The 12,454-nt window shown below is 40.4% G+C and overlaps 1 protein-coding gene across 1 annotated transcript in view; it reads right to left on the reverse strand.

Moving 5' to 3' along the window:
- Positions 1-12,454, reverse strand: part of COL4A1 (collagen type IV alpha 1 chain) — a 148,813-nt gene that overhangs the window by 118,021 nt on the left and 18,338 nt on the right. The window lies entirely within an intron of this gene.

A 12,454-nucleotide genomic window follows, 5' to 3' on the forward strand; every position in this document is an offset into this window, starting at 1 on the left:
TAAATGATGCCATTTCCCTTAATTTTCCAATAAACTTAAAAACTATTATATTGGAAGGCAGAGAGACCAATAAGTTATGCACCAGTTCAAATTAAAAATTAATTTTGATTTAAAAAGCTATTGTTACAATTATGTTTTAATTATGTGTTTGCTTATTTGTTCAATAAATATTGAGTAAAATATTATAGTAAGTGCTAGGGATAAATGGTAAAATGTTAAGACTCTGTCCTCAATGAACATAATACTTAGCGGGAGAACAATGGTGGTAATAAAAAATTACAATATCATCAGCTAATTGCTACAAAGAAACATGTACATAATCAGGAGACATCTACACCTTTCTTCTCTAATACACGTACCCCAAACTCAAATCATTGGAAGTTGCAGGGTAGATGGGGAAATACACAACAGGTTGTATGCAATGGTTCCACCTTAAAAAGCCTTTCCTTTTTCCCATTAGTTATTAGACGTTCAGCTCTGAAGAACATATAATCCAGTGAGAGAGCAGAGTGATGGAAAGAAAGCAGGAGGCCCTCGGAGGAGGCAGACCTGAATCTGGATCCAGCTGCGTTCCTCACCTGTTGTGTGGCTTTGAGCGAGTCGCTGAACCCCCAAGACTCTCGGTTTCCTCTCTGCAGAATGGGGACACTATCACCTAACGTGTGGAGTTGAAATTATATATATATTCATGTGAGAGAATGTGGTGGACACTCTACATGCCAAAGCTGCCTCCAGCATCAAGGCTGTTAAATTAAAATGCGGTGAAAGGAACCAAGAGCCATCTGGCTGTGGCACTGATAACCATGGCACCTGCTCCTTAAATCATGACATTTTAGAGACAGAAAAAAGCCATTGGGATCCACTGGCCCAATGACCTATTACTGACACCCAAAATGTGACTGGGTCCAGGTCATAAGCAGGTGAAGAAATAGGGACAGGACTGTAAACCATGACAACAAATGCAGCGACATGAGGCGGCCTTCCCATATCAAATTACCAATACCTTGCCAGCAGGAATTGGAGGTATCAACATTCTGTTCTGAAAATTCTTGCTCATCATCGCATATTCTCCAAGGAACACAACCGAATATCTCAGAGCCAATCCAGACATGCACAAACTGTTATACCGAGAAAAGAAACCAGCAACAGGACCAACTCTTCATGGTCATGAACGCTAGGCAGAACCCTGCCTTTTCCATTTTTTAATGCAACTACCAGTTGGTCCCTGAGGAGAGTGGTCAAGGTCAAGAGTGGTCAAGAGTGGGAAAGCCATGGATGTGCCCTCATCATTGTGAAGGTGTCATTTTGCCAAGGATTTGTTGTCTGGTTTATGTCTGTGAGAAGACTGTTGTGTTTCTCTCAATAATATAGAAAGGGACATGACAGATGTGGGTTCATCACTACACTCTAGTCTTGAATCAACTCTGTTATGATCTAATTTTCCATGGATTTAGTAACTTTTCACACCATAGATAAAAAGACTGTGATGCATAATTTTATGTGTCATTTGACTGGGCAAAGGGGATTTTAGTTTTCTTATTGGGTCTATTCTTCAAAATTTGTTCACTTTCATACCAGAGCTCCATAAAAGCACACCTACATATGCACACCCCTAAAATGTGAGACAGTTGAACAGAGCTGAGTAAAATATCTGCATGATGGCTTTATTTTTGACCCAAATACTTTTTGCAGAGCTCTAATTCAATTACTTATGAGAGATGTGTGGTGAGCCTCCTGCTGGGCCCTTGGGGAACACATCCTGGCCTTCCGGACTGATCCTATTGTACAGCCAAAGTCCTCTGCCAAAGCACCGCCACACCCTTCACATTTTATCCAGGTCGTTTGGGAGGCCTTGAAATTTTTGTATGATGTTCAGTACAGGATAATGTTAAATCTCATAATCAGTAATTAATATATGAAATATAATATATGTCAATAACAAATATCTCAAATTAGTATGCCCCATATTAGATATGTAAATGTGTTAATTATGTGCAAAATAATATTTAAAAACATCACACTACTGTTAAGGTATTCCATACCAATCAATCAGAACAGGTACTATCCCTAAAGAGCCAGTTCCGCACTGTGTGCCAGCTCTCATTTTAAGTACTTATATGTAATCAATACAACACAGCACAAACACTACCATATGAAGGTCTCTAGTGCTTTCAGTTTGGAACAGAGATGGCAAACTAGTGGCTGGACTCAGCTTGTACGTGTCTCTTTTGGCTTGCACCAAATTCTAAACTGTTTGAATAAATATTTTAAAATTGAGACGGTGGGATTCCAGCTCTTCTCTAGACTATTGAAAGCTGAACTCCACTGGGCTCCCTTTGCTGGGAAGTTGGCTCTGTCACAGAGATTGTTTCTTACTTAATGACCTCCAGTTTAGATCATGAATTTACAGTGTACTAATTGAACTTAAATGATTAAAATTTGCATTCCAATAAATCTGAACTTTTTTTTATAGGGATGTCCCTCTGGAGCCCTCTCCAGGACAGGAAAATACATTCTAAGGTATTTATGTTCTGATCTCCCTGTATTATCAATGCTTACTAACATGTTTCATTTTTGACAAACTAACCATTTCTCTGAAATATCACATAGCAACCATATTTAAAAACTAGCCAACATAAAATTTGCTAATCTACACCGTTCTTTATTTTCTCTAATTTATCTCTTCCTGAAAGCTGTGATACAATAACATCTTTTTTGAACATTTTTTAAATCAGAGATTTCAAAGCAATCTATATAATAGTCTTGCCTTAGAGTTACCATGGTAACTTGGTGGCGAGGGTACCTGCAACATGTGCACAATCTTCTTCCTTTCTCAACTATGCAGGGACCATACCTGCTTCCTCATATCTGTGAACTGTCTTCATATCTCTTTCAGCTTCTTTTTAGCTCTGCATGCTGATTCATTTCTTCCTTTCCACAGTTGACCTTTGCAGATTTTATCCTTTCCTCCCTCATATCTTCCTTGACCTAAGTCTTAACATGTTGAGTAAGTTAAAGTTCACCAGCATTTTTTTTCTCGAGATTTCCACAAAAATTCATTTGGTTTCATTTTCCTTTAATTCCCTTATCATCTTTTAAAACTGTTAGTACTTTCTCTCTCTCAAAATTTTTTTCAAACTTTATACATTATTACCTTTTTTCTTTATCAGTATGGTAACCTATCCTAACTCTTTTGCATTTGATGGAAAAGTTTTTAAATTCTTTCATGCTTACCCCACATCTGCCAATTTTTTTTAACTATCACAAACAGAATTCTAGTTGTTTACTTGTCAGCTACCTTCACTGAGAAGTATGTATCTCAACTAATTTTAAATATTTTTCTCTTAATAATTCAGAAGAGCTCAAAAATAAGTTTCAGGAGTCATAATTATAGTAGCTGAATATAAATTATGGTGCAATGAAGAACAGGTAGTATATTTTTTTTAAATGGTAAGATGTTTTCCAATAAGACAGTGTCTACGTTGTCAGGATTTGATATTCTCCTCACGTTCTGCCAACCCTATTTTCCACTTAGTTTTTTCCAGAATTTATTCGCAGAATATTTATGAGTCCATCTAAAATTTTCATTCCTTTTACAGTCTCTCATTCCCTCTCCCCTCCTTTCCTTTTCATTTTATTTTTATGATCTGAACTCTGAAAAAAAAATTTGTCCACAATTTGAAAGCACTATACTTCATATTATATCCTAGATTCACAGTTTTATTAAACCACTCTGAAGATCTGTCCTTTGTGTGTGCTCTCTTTTCATTCACTCGTTCTTTTACCCATCCAATAGATACTTACAAACTAGTCTGTCCTGACTTCAAAGTCTTCTTATTTTGAAGTTTTCCTCCTAAAGGTCGTTTTCTGCACATCATAATTGCTCAACAAATACACTTCTGATTGGTATCTTAACTGACTTCTTTGTGGCCATGTTCTCTTCTTTATTTTCCATATATTTTTCTGCATTCTTTGGAACTTTAGTGGCCTAGACCAGGGTTGCGTTCATGGGAACTCTTCCCAGACATAACTCTCGATGCTATCACTTTCTCAATCTGCCTATCTACTATCGGAATGTTGGTTACATATTTGCTGCGTCATGTTTCAGCTGCTCAAAGGCATCCTGCTACTTTTTTCATTTTTTTAACTAAAAATCATGTCTTGTCTTGTCAAATGCCTTCCTTACTCCTGGACTACGCTGAAACACACATTCTCCCACCCCATTCCCCTTCTCTTCATGACTACTGTCTGACAGCCTTCAACTCCCTTTTTAAGCAAAAGGCTTTGCGCTCACATATTCTTCTATTACTTTTTGTAATAATATTCTCACAATATCTTATTATCTGGTCTTTGTGATGATAATATTCCAATAAAATTTGTTTCCAAGTCTTAAAACCATAAATTATTTAATAAAATCGGTATAGACTGAATGTTTAGGTCCTGCCAAAATTCGTATGTTGCAATCCTAACCCCCAATTGTGATGTTAGGAGGCGGGGTCTTTGGAAGTTGATTAGGGCATGAGGGTGGAACCCTCATGAATGGGATTTGTGCCTTTATGGAAAAGACCCCTGAGAGCTTCCTCCCCGCTTCTGCCATGTGAGGACACAGCAAAAAGACAGTCATCTCTGAACTACAAAGCAGGCCCTACTAGACATGAAACATGCTGGTACTTTGATCTTAGACTTCCCAGTTTCTAGGACCATGATAAACAAATTTCTGTTGTTTATAAGTCACAATGTCTGTGGTATTTTTGTTAACAGCAGCCCAAACTGAAACAAAGATCCACTAGCCAATGCTTTTTGTACCTAGAAAGGAAAATCTTCCTTCACTAACATATATATTATACTTTCTACCCCTCATATGGTTACTTTGATTTCTAAATTCCATTTCTCTTTATTTCCCTTATGTGCTGCTTCGGAAATTATTTCATTCTCCTCCATTTTTACTTGCTTCCCCTTCCCTTTACCAGTTCTTTAAACATCTCCCTTCTGCTAGTGAGGTCAGTCTATACCCATGACACCTTGTGCCTGATTTCCTGCTCTTTTTGCAGTATTTTGGACCAACTAGCACGTTGGTCTCTGTCAACGCTGTCAGTGAGATGTCCAGGACTTGGTTTTTCCTCCTTCCAAGGTTTCCCCCAAATAGTTAATCCAAGTGAAATGCAATAGAGTGTTTCATCACCCATATGGTTCCACTTCTATGTAAAGCGTTTCAAATAAGGCCATCGGTACTTTTCAAGGGTCCGACTGTTTTTAATGTTTCTAAATATTTGGTTTTGTATGCACTTTTTGACATCTTCCTAACCAATATTTTTTCGTATTTACTGGAGCTTCCCTTTCTTACAAAACTATGTCTCCCTGTATATTTTATGTGTTTTTGCTTTAATGATAACACACGTCAATAATGACCATTCCCCACAGAAGGCAAGGTCTTCCAGAATTTAATTCTACACTCTAGATTCCACTTCTAAAGTTTAATTCCACAGTTTTCATTCCAGTTCCACAGTTCAATTCCGCCCTTTTCACCCTTCACTGTGATGCCCTCCGGTGCTGTCCCTCCCCACAAGAGGGACTCATTCCCTGAACTCACGTAATACTCAGGTTGGGATTTTGTGACATCAGCTAAATAACTCAGTTTTCCAGGGAGTTCCTTGAGTGCACAAGCTATTTAACATATTATCTAATTTAGTTCCTCATCTCCTGAACTTGTGCTACACACATTCAATCTATTCTTTAGGTGGGTTCTGAGGACTACAAACACACTTATAGGTTAAAAGGGGAAATCAAAATATGTCAGACTCTTATTATATACATCTTTTCTTGCCGGGAGAACCTTCCTAGCATCAAAAATCCTGACCCTGAGATGTGTAACAGGATTTCCTTCAGATAGCTTTTTTACTCCTCCAGGCTTCATGTATTTAATTTTGCTACTGTTGTTCAAGTTTCTAGCCAGTGCCTGTCTCACACTACTCTTTCATCCTCAACAACTAACCTTCTTTGCACTATTATTCAGTGAATCTCCCTTTTGTATCACTTGCCTGTCTTCCACGGCTGGCAGTAAGAAGGCTTTGTGCCCTCCTCACTGGCTGTGCCCACTGTCTTTGCCACCATCATCTGCCAGGTACCCCAAGAGAGCTTCCACCTTACACTTGCTTTTAGCAAGTATCTGCATATTACTTCATTCTCTTTGCTCCCCGCTTTCTGAGACCCCTTTCCTGACTTTCTCTTCCATATTAATATTTTGTTTCTATTGGCAATTTTTCTTTCAATTTGGAGCTCATCTTTTATTTATAAATCTACGAACAAATGATTAAATTTGCCAGTTATAAATAACTCGGATTTTTAAAGAACCAAAGTGCTACATGTTAATTTGTTCAATGAACAGATGGGCAGCAATCGACTGTTCTTAGTCTGCTATGTGTTTATCCCATGCTGTGCTGTACAGAACATCCAAATTTTCAAACAAAACAAAAATGCACACTTGGAGCTCCTTACCCAGCAGTGGTCAAACACAAATTTTATATAAAGGTCAAAAATGAAATGCCTTTAGGAGTTCCTTCAAAAATCTTAAAATAAAAGTCACATTCCAAACTTCATAATTCTCATGAATGCATCACAAAGTCACCATTATGCTATTGAAAATGGAAACAATTATGTGCTTGTATTACAAGGGAAAAATATTCTAAAAATGAATTATATAGTAAAACCAAGAATCTTCACGTTCTTGCTCACAAATCATTAATTTGCTTTGGCTTAATTATTTTACATGGCATGCTCTTTACACATCACACCTCTGGAGACAGAGACCTATTCCACCCCTACATCTACAGAACCAAGTTTGGTGTGTTGGCTTCAAAGGCAGTTGCCTCTAAAAATGCCATTTCCAATTAGCTTAGTGAGCCTCTCTCAGCCATGTCCTACTCTGAAAACTTGTAATCGGTCAAGTATATAATACTCTAATATAAATCTGTAGGTGAATCTCCTTTCTTTTTAAAGATTTAATGTCTTTCTCATATTCTTTGCTTCAATAAATACACTTTATAAAATATATCTAAACTATCTGGTTGATGGTTTCTCTTTCTTATTCTGCCCTCTCCCTCCCTCCCTTCCTCTTTCTTTCTGCCTGTGTATGTGCTCAATATATTTAATTATCTACTTAGATTGCCATATTAAACTTTGCTTCAGGAGTGACCCAGTTCTTTTGGATCAGTAAAAAGGGGGCTTTTTTTTCCCACCCCAACCATGTGCCCCATTTTTTTAGCCACTTGGACATAAAAACAAAATCACAGCACTAAACGTTCTCAGTAAACAGAACATCCTTTGGCCAGGGACCTCACCATCTTTGACACCATCGTTTGGTTTGTGTAGTTACCAAACATGTAGGATGCTCTCTCCAATTTTCTTCTCTTGGGATAACAGCTGTAAAAAGCAACATTGTTATGTGATGACAAGACTTAACAAAGGGTTACCCCCATCTCCTACAGCTGGAAATTACTATTTTTCAAAACAAAACGTGAGAAACAGAAATATTGAACATTTTCAACATTCCAAAAAGTACTCTGTGGTCCTTAAAGCATATTTTATAACATTATTTTAAAATATTTTATAAACACTAGTTAATCCTTTAGCCCCTTGAGAATGACCAAAGGAAAAGCCAGACTTGCAATAGGCCGAAACAACCAGATTGTTCAGAAATTACGATGAAGGGTAAAGAGAAAAGTAAGTGCTTATCTGCTACCGTAGTGAGAAAGCAATGTCAAAAAGAGAGAGAGAGAGAGAGAGCGCTTAGATTTCTAACATGTGGGGTCATACAGAAATTCAATTTTATCAAAAGTCTATAAATTAAGTAGTGAAGAAGACCGAGGAGTCAAAAACCAAATTATAGCATTCACCACCAGAACATGAAGTGTTACTTACAAAACCTCTACTTTATGGAACATTTAGTTACTTTTAGCCAAAGAACATTTACAAAAGAAGGGACTTTTCTTATTCTCTCATTTTAAAGCAGTTTATCAATCTGTCAAGAATGTCATTTCCCCCTTTCACATGCTAATAAACATCTTCAATCCATCCATTTCCTTTGCCTCTCATACAGTCAACAAGCAAGTTCTGTTGATGCTTTCTTTACTCTTTGAGTATTATCACTTTCAAACTGACATCATGCATCCTAAACCATTCACCTGTATCTCCTTAATGCATCTTCATTCCTGCTTTGGGGACCTCCCTATAGTGGTGGCCCATGTCCACATCACCCTGTCTTCTTTTCTGATGAAAATCTGTTAGGTTAGCAATGCCAACTAGGTTTCTTCCCAAGTACCAATTCCTACAGTCAAGGGTAGCTGCTGGGACCTTTTAATTGGAAGACTTGAGGGCCTTGCCCGAGATCATCAGGAAGGAGTGCTGTGACATAGCTGCAGGTTCCACCTACTGGGCAAGGCTCACCAAGCAGTCCAGACTACCCTTAGGGCATGTACCATGACATCATGAGTCATGTATGGTATGCCTGACAAAACCAAGATCCGTTATGTCTACAGATTTACAGGCATCTCTGCACTGGCTTCCCAGAACCACGAGCTCTTTGTCTAAGGACTCACAAACTTTCTGCTGAAAAATCCATCTGGGAATGTGGACCTCTGTGTGAAGTTCACTGGGCTATGATTTCTGGAATTCAACATTGTTCTCTGTTTTGAAAATCAGGACACTGTTCATCTCTAGTCCTCCAGCACCTCTCTACGTTTCAAATACCAAAAATGAGAGACAGTGATTCTGACCACTTCCGGGAGCTCTCTGAGATCCAGGACCACAACTCACCTCCAAGCATAAAGAGGTGAAGCTTCTTAGTGAGTCACATCTCTTTTTACCATGTTTAATCTCTTGGTTGCAGTTTGAAAGACATTTTTCTTCATAAGAAAGATAGAGTCTGAGAGTGGTTCTGTGATTCTCTGTATCAAGTAATAGAATATGTTCAGAAAGATAGGCCATCAAATCAGGGAAAGAGAGATTGGTAAAAATAAAGAATGATGTAGACTAGCAAATATATGTCAGTAGCTAGTTTTTAAACCATACTTTTTTGTTGTTGTTGTTATTTAATAGAACTAGTTTGCCTTATGTTGCATAAGGGAAAGTCATCCTGACCAGTGCCTTAATCCTTAACCTGAAAAATAACTCATGTCAGAGAGTTGATCTGTTTGCTCTTATATGTTAAACACAAACAGGTCCAGAAGTGCTCTTCCTGGTGGCTGGTGGTCATCCTCCACCAAGAAGTGAACACACTGTTGCTTATGTTGATAATATAAGGAGATGAGAATGTGCACTGTGCCCAAGGCCTGATGTAAATGTATTCAGAACAAACAGGGAAGATGCAAAGGAGAAGGCCAGGTGTCTGGGCCCTCCATGTGTGTGCGCACACACAAGTGCATGCACACAAATACATGCAACATACATAGAAACTCCCCTCAGAGATGCCCTCCCATCTGGGAGCTTACTGGGTGACACCATTAACATGTCCCAGGATGAGACAATGAGCAGAGAGCCAGGATGGACTGGGGGAGCAGCACTGGGCACTGAAGAACAGCACTCTAAAGACAGTGACAGCTACAGCCGCAGCCTTCCTCAAGGAAACCGAGAGCCAGGGGCTGGGAAAGACCACTACAGAGCAGGGCCCACCACCTGTGGGCAGCCCCCACAGAAGGGAGCCCACCTGGGGGCTAAGGGTTGAGGGGCCCACAATCCACCTGCGGGGCTGCATTTGCCCAGGGAGGGGAACGAACAATTTCTTCACCCTTATGAAGCACCTTTTTTAGGATTTGGTTGCCCTGCCAGGGCAGAAAGGAGAGTTCTGGAAACTCCTTCTAGACCACCCAATCCCATCCTCACAGGAACATGAGCTTTTCCTCTGAAAGGGGACTGGACAAGGTGTGACCTAAGCTTGTCACTGTGCCTGAGGGCAGGAAGGACACAGCTTCAGATTTAACTCAGCACAGTGTGTTCCCTGCCTGGTAAAGGATGGCCACGTGTTGGGGCACAGCTATCGGGAAGAGCACTTCTGAGGAGTCTTTGGACTTTCTCGTGTTTGACATATAAGAGCAAACACACCAACTCCGTGACATGACTTATTTTTAAAATTAAAGATTAAGGCACTGGCCAGAATTATTTTCCCTAAAATGTTAAAGCCAATAAGCACAGATTTTGAAAAGAAAACGTGTATTCTGAAAACATGAACGTACAATGGAAAAGGAATAGGGTGAGCTCTTCTGTGTGCCCACGGAATCCTATGCATGTGTTTTATCATGCAGCAAGTTACCTTCACCGCGGCTGTCAGCTGGAAAGCAGAGCTCGGGCCTTAATGCCTTCCTATCCCCCTTAACACATTCAGATCACAGAGTACTCAATAGGCACTCTCAGATGAAATTGGGTGAAGATGATGGGCCTGTGAAGCACACCCAATGTGAAGGTAAAAGGAAATAAAAGAGGCCTTCTATGAAAATACTAATACTACTGCTGCTTCTCCTGTTATTACTCCTACTACATCCACTGCTAATACTACTTCTACTAATATATCTGCTAATACTGCTGCTAGTACTATAACTACTACATCCACTAATACTACTGTTGCTACTGTACTAGTAATAATACATCTTAGGATACTACTACTAGTAGTAATACATTTACTAATACTGCTGCTAATACAACTAATAATAAAAAAGCACTTGAATGAAACTACCATTTAAGAGTCATGCCCTCTGCCCCAGGTCTTGTGCTAGACTCCCTGTGAGTGGGACCCTAGACTCTCACAGCAAAGAAGGCAAAGGTGCCAATATCAAATCCAGTATGTGTCAGACATGAGTCTAGAGAGGCTTTGAAAGACCTGGATACAGGAATGACCCAAGGAGAAATATTCATGGTGCAGGAGGGTTGAAAAAGCAAGAATGATGTTGACTCAAAGGCCCTGTCTGCACACTCAGAGTAAGGTAACTTAATGGTACAGGAGAGATTGGGGCTTGGGCCGAGATCTGGCAGATGACTGCTTGATTTAGTCACTGGAGTGTGTTTAATATCTGACAGCTTCTGGGTGGGCTCAGGGGTCTGTAAGGCAGACTAGGGGTCTTGGGAGGGCAAAGAAGAAATTACTGTACCTGAAAGGACTGATCATCCATGGTCAGGCCCAGACAAGTGTCATGACAAGTTCAAGGCCTCTGCCGGCAGGGACCCTGCCTTGGGGATGAGGGTTGTGAGACAGGAAGTTCAAAGCTGAGACATTAGGATGGAGAGAGGTCATTCCAGGACATCCATCCCGAGATGGGAAGGGAGGGACAGTCCCCAGAAAAATAGGCTGTGGCAGGAAGACAGAGAAGTGGGTCACAGCCAGCTAGCTGGGATACACATCAGATGCCTACAGAGACAGGAATGGCTTAGGTACCCTGAGGGCCAGATTAGCAGCCTGATGACCTTACTGGGGCACTGAGGCTGGCTGAAGCTCTCCAAGCCCAAAGATGAATGGGCCACAGCTACAGCTCTTTGGACTTGCTGACCTTCCTGTGCTGCAGGGCAAGAGCAGAGAAGGCCACAGAAAACTAAATCTTGCAGTGGGCACAGCTGGAGCCCAGCCTGGATTGCAGCCAGACCAACAACAATATCTCAAATGTTCAACAATCTCTCAAATGTGAAGAGGGAGTGTGTGCTTCCTACTGCATCTCAAGCCATTGGGCACTGGACCTGCACTCTATCGTGGAAGAGGTTCAGCAGAGTGTGTTTCTGGGGAGCATTCCACTTTGCATTCTATATTAGTTCAAAGCTCTCCTTCGAAACAAATTTGGAAACAACACAAAACTCCAGAAAATTCAGGAGTGGCATTTGGAAAAATTAAGGGTGAGGGTGGGGAAAGGCGTGCTCAAGTGCTGTTTATCTGGCATTTCCCTTCACGCCAGAGGCCACCCACCTAGAGAGGCAAGCGGGGCATCTGGCAACACCCAATGTAAACATATGGGTGGCAAGGCAATGGGGCAATGAACATAAAGAGGTGTTTTTTCCTACTAATGTCTAAAGGGAAAGAACACCCTCATTTGTTTTTATTCTAACAGCAGTAACAGAATTCCTTTAGGCTTCTGCAACATCTCAGCGGCAAGCCAGACAACACGTGGTCAGTGCCCCAGAGCCCAAGGCCAGCCACATTGGCTATCTAGTCTAGATCATTACCTGCAGCTGCAAATCTAAATATTCCCCAACTCCACATCTACAAAGGATCCAGTCCTATTAATACCTTCTCTGTGGCAAGTTCCCAGCTTTTTGTCCAAAACAGTAAATGGCGCTGCAGCCAGGACTCAGTTTTTTTATTTGATCATGGAACAAGTGGGGTGAATTTACATTTGAGTTCTTATTGTACTTGGACTTTTCTCTGGAGGCCAGAGGGCTAGAAACCCTGAGCTGTCCATCACTTGTGCGGAAAGCTCATCCT

This window comes from Pteronotus mesoamericanus, unplaced genomic scaffold, assembly GCF_021234165.1.
Source record: "Pteronotus mesoamericanus isolate MK-2021 breed Mesoamerican mustached bat unplaced genomic scaffold, CSHL_Meso_final contig_26, whole genome shotgun sequence".
Taxonomy (NCBI): domain Eukaryota; kingdom Metazoa; phylum Chordata; class Mammalia; order Chiroptera; family Mormoopidae; genus Pteronotus; species Pteronotus mesoamericanus.